This window comes from Malaclemys terrapin, chromosome 3 (assembly GCF_027887155.1).
Source record: "Malaclemys terrapin pileata isolate rMalTer1 chromosome 3, rMalTer1.hap1, whole genome shotgun sequence".
In the NCBI taxonomy this organism is placed as follows: domain Eukaryota; kingdom Metazoa; phylum Chordata; order Testudines; family Emydidae; genus Malaclemys; species Malaclemys terrapin.
In genome coordinates, this window is record NC_071507.1 from 100,271,876 (window position 1) to 100,276,748 (window position 4,873).

The following is a 4,873-nucleotide window of genomic DNA, read 5'->3' on the forward strand; positions in this document are numbered from 1 at the left end:
TTTGGTATGGATTTACCTTATTTTTTTTTGTCAAGCTTCTGAACACTCCTTTCAGTATTTAAATGTGGCACTCTATGGCTGGCTGTTTGATTGCAATTAGGAATATTTTTAAAATCACATTAACACAAGGGAATTTCACTGTCAAATCAGACTTCTGAAAACTGGAAGATACATAATCTATAAATATACTTAATCTCTAAACCCAAATTCACCTTATACTCCTGAAGAATATAAATTTCCTCTGAGTATGTTGATTTTCATATAATTAAAACAATGATAGACTTCGATGTTTTGCTTTTGAAGCTGGCAGATGCTGTTATGTAGGTTTTCCTCCACCATTAAAGATGGAACTAGATTAATCAAAACCACTATCAGTTATCTTTATAACTCACTCAAAAAGCTCCAACTGGAAGTTGTAATAAGGAAAAATTAAACTGACCAAAAGGGTATATTTTATTGGTTGTAATGCTCCCAATGGCCACAAAGAACACTGTTCAATATCTAGTCTTCTGGGCCTATGACTAAAGTTTTTGGGCATATGGAGAAGGCTGTTGCTTAAAATAATAGTAGCAACAATGCAGAGCAACTAGGCTGTGAGGAAAAACTATAGCGGAGGTAGGCTTTATACTAGGAATGTTAGGAAAAATGTAAATAAAACTTGAATTTTTTTTTTAACGTATACTAGGATTATTCATGAAACAGTAGGACTCCATCCACACAGCAGCTTTTTACTATGCTACAGACTGGTATGGGGAGATAGCTTTAAAAATAAAAAGGTTGTGTCCACACAGTACATGATTATTCATCATTTAAACCACAGCAGCCTACTCTGACTCATAGCTTGGTTCCTATCAGTATATAGGCATATGTGGCTATTTTGTTAAGTAAATCAAATTTTCCTTTCTCCACATTGAACATCTCACAATGTGGAGGATGTCACTTTCTTTCCTCTGGGGACTCTTCCTGTGTGTGTATAAGGTATGTCCTCTGGAATACCTGATTAAGTTAACAGGAAGCCACAGGCAGATTTTAAATGTTTTACCTATTTTGCTGGGCAAATTGTTAACAGCTGTGACTGGCTGTTTGGACAATTTGGCCTAATGGGGACTTTGGTTACTCTGACAAGAGATCATTCAGGCTTAACTGAATTCTTCCAATCACAGTCAGAAGGTGTATTGGAGCATCTCTTATCTCCTGGAGAGCAGGATCCAGTGAACTTATGCAGAATGGAGAGAAAATGTTTATGATAGTGCAGTATGGTCAGGTGAAAGATGTTGAAAAGGCCTCTGATAACCAGTGCCCTGTCACTATTTCAAGGAGCTGGTTTGAGTTTTCACAGGCCTGCTGTGGAGTTAGTTAATCTCATGGACAGGTGGGTAATACAAACTGAGGAGGAGAGCAATGACAGTGCTGATGAAGTGGTCTAGCCACAAGTTGAGGACCTTCCCACTTCAGATACTGTTTGTAAGAGTGCAGTGAATTTATGGCATGGACAGGGTTGGGATAGAGCCATGGTTCCTCATTTATGTATTGTGTGAGATTGGGGGGGGGGGGGGGGATGTGCCACTGGATCCATCCTTCAATGATGGCAAAAACTTGCTACTACTGCAGTTTTTTTTGAAAAATTTACCCCCAGGTTTGAAAATTTTGGCTGCTGTTGGATAAAATATGCAGTTAACCTGTTTTCTATGTGTATATTTTCACAGACTTCTCTTACTGCGAGCTTTTACTTTCCATTCAGGGATACATTAACAAAGGGTTGTCATGACTACGTTTAGCCAGAGGTGTCTATGCCATTCTGTATGTGAATAATCCTTTTATAAGAACTCCATCTGTCCAGCCAAGTAGAATCAAAACTCTGCTGGCTAATCTTAGTTCTCAAGCATGGCAGTGTTACAGATTTAGGTTGCATTATGCACACAGTGAGTCTTGACACACAGACAAGTAAGATGTTCATGATTTAGCCATGCAGTTAAAGAAATCTGACAGCAAATAGTATTTTATACAGCATGGAAAAGCAGTTCTGCTTTTGTGCTAAAGCAGGTGTGCGCAAAATGACACCAGAAGGACTTAACTTTAGTAGTACATTTTGATCAAATCTGTTCCAGTCGGATGCCATTTTGGGCAAAAACTAAAATAAGGGTAAAAATACTAGTAGTTATATAGACAGAACACCATTCTGCTTCTGTGTGAGAAGCATGTGTCCACAGACTCTTGTAGTGGAATTGTAGAGCTAACGGATGATGGGAAATGGTGATGCTATTGCACAAAAGTAGCAATCACCTCTGCTACATGTGCATCGGATTCCACTTGTCCATGATTAAGAAATGAAGTTCCAGGATGGACATCATAATCACTTTCTCATGCTTTTAATCTTCAAAGTATTTTTAAAAATAATCCATGCAGAAAAAAGCTTAAATCATTATATTTAAAATCACTGAAAAAGATTTCTTCAGACACTATAATGACTTCATCTTGGAAGTCTAGCCACTTGCTAGTCCCAGTCTGTTTGAACAAACACCTGAGACAAATCTATCAAGCAGGGAAAGTGATGATTCCCATTTTCCGTTTATTCAAGAGGTCAAACGTGATTCAAACATGGTCTTTTTTTGTTTGTTTGTTTGTTTTTGTTTAAGACCATATGTGTAAAATTTTGTCCTAAAAATTATCCCACTCACTCAAAAAGTTAGGAGATACTAAAAGTATTTAGAACTGAAGTGGTTTTCTCAACCTTAGCATTCATACTAACTGTCAATGAGTAAATACTATTCACTACATGAGCTACATAGATGGGTGTAACTCAGTATGTACAGTTATGCAATATAACTGTAGGAAAAATATTCAAAATCTTAAAATTCTCTTGAGGAAAAAAAGCAGCTGTGAGGCTACCTTTGTCAGCCTCCCGGGAGCTGAGCAGAACTTTCCTTTTTCATAGATTATGGCTTTTTCTGAGAGAATCTGTTAAGAAATCTTTGTTCAAAGAGATAATATATTTATTTTTTTGCCCATCCTCTTTCCTTGAGTTTTAAATAAGGCTGACCTAAAAGGCCCAATTTTGCAACCCTTCCACAGTTGAGTGAAGTACTAACCCAAGTAGTCCCATTGACTACAGTAAGACTGTGTAGGTATGTGCTTGCCAGTCTGAGTGACAGTTGCCCAATTGGATCCAGGGAGTGTGGAAGTGATGATAATACTGAAATATTGTCCCAGTAGCTCATGGTTCATTCTTGTAGTAGGACATTATATTTTGCTATGTCTGCAGAAGCATCTAGTCACTTGGGACCAGAGATGGTGTGGCACATTGATCTAAATGAATCTTGTCTGCCCGTGGTAACTTGGCTTTTGAAAATGTGTGCTGAATCTCTAATATTAAGAAGGCAATAACAGCTAGTGAAGAGGATCTGCCAGATTCTCAGCTGCTGTAAATTGTAGCAGTGATCATGAGATAGTCGAGTTCAGGATTCTGACAAAAGGAAGAAAGGAGAGCAGCAGAATATGGACCCTGGACTTCAGAAAAGCAGACTTTGACTCCCTCGGGGAATTGATGGGCAGGATCCCCTGGGAGACGAATATGAGGGGGAAAGGAGTCCAGGAGAGCTGGCTGTATTTTAAAGAAGCCTTATTGAGGGCGCAGGAACAAACTATCCCAATGTGCAGAAAGAATAGCAAATATGGCAGGCAACCAGCTTGGCTTAACAGAGAAATCTTCTGTGAGCTTAAACACAAAAAGGAAGCTTACAAGAAGTGGAAACTTGGGGTAGGTCTATACTTACCTCCGGGTCTGGCGGTAAGCAATCGATCTTCTGGGATCGATTTATCGCGTCTTGTCTAGACGCGATAAATCAATCCCGGATTGATCCCGGAAGTGCTCGCCATCGACGCCAGTACTCCTGCTCAGCGAGAGGAGTACGCGGAGTCGACGGGGGAGCCTGCCTGCCGCGTCTGGACCCGTGGTAAGTTCGAACTAAGGTTCTTCGACTTCAGCTACGTTATTCACATCTGCCCTTGGACAGATGACTAGGGAGGAGTATAAAAATATTGCTCGAGCATGCAGGGCTGTAATCAGGAAGGCCAAACCACAATTAGAGTTGCAGCTAGCAAGAAATGTGAAGGGTAACAAGAAGGGTTTCTACAGGTATGTTAGCAGCAAGAAGAAGGTCAGGGAAAGTGTGTGACTCTTACTGAATGGGGAGGCAACCTAGTGACAGATGATGTGGAAAAAGCTGAAGTACTCAATGCTTTTTTTGCCTCGGTCTTTACAGACAAGGTCAGCTCCCAGACTGCTGCACTGGACAGCACAGTAAAGGGAGGAGGTGAGCAGCCCTCAGTGGTGAAAGAACAGGTTAAGGACTATTTAGAAAAGCTGGACATGCACAAGTCCATGGGGCCGGATGCAATGCATCCGAGGGTGCTGAGGGAGTTGGCTGATGTGGTTGCAGAACCATTGGCCACTATCTTTGAAAACTCGTGGTGATCAGGGGAGGTGTCGGGATGACTGGAAAAAGACAAATATAGTGCCCATCTTTTAAAAAGGGAAGATCATCATCCCTGGAACTACAGACCGGTCAGCCTCACCTCAGTCCCCAGAAAAATCATGGAGTAGGTCCTCGAGGAATCCATTTTGAAGCACTTTGAGGAGAGGAAGGTGATCAGGAACAGTCAACATGGATTCACCAAGGGCAAGTCATGTTTGACCAACCTGATTGCCTTCTATGATGAGATAACTGGCTCTGTGGATCTAGGGAAAGCGGAGGACGTGATATACCTTGACTTTAGCAAAGCTTTTGATATGGTCTCCCACAGTATTCTTGCTAGCAAGTTAAAGAAGTATGGATTGGATGAGTGGACTATAAGGTGGACGGAAAGCTGGCTA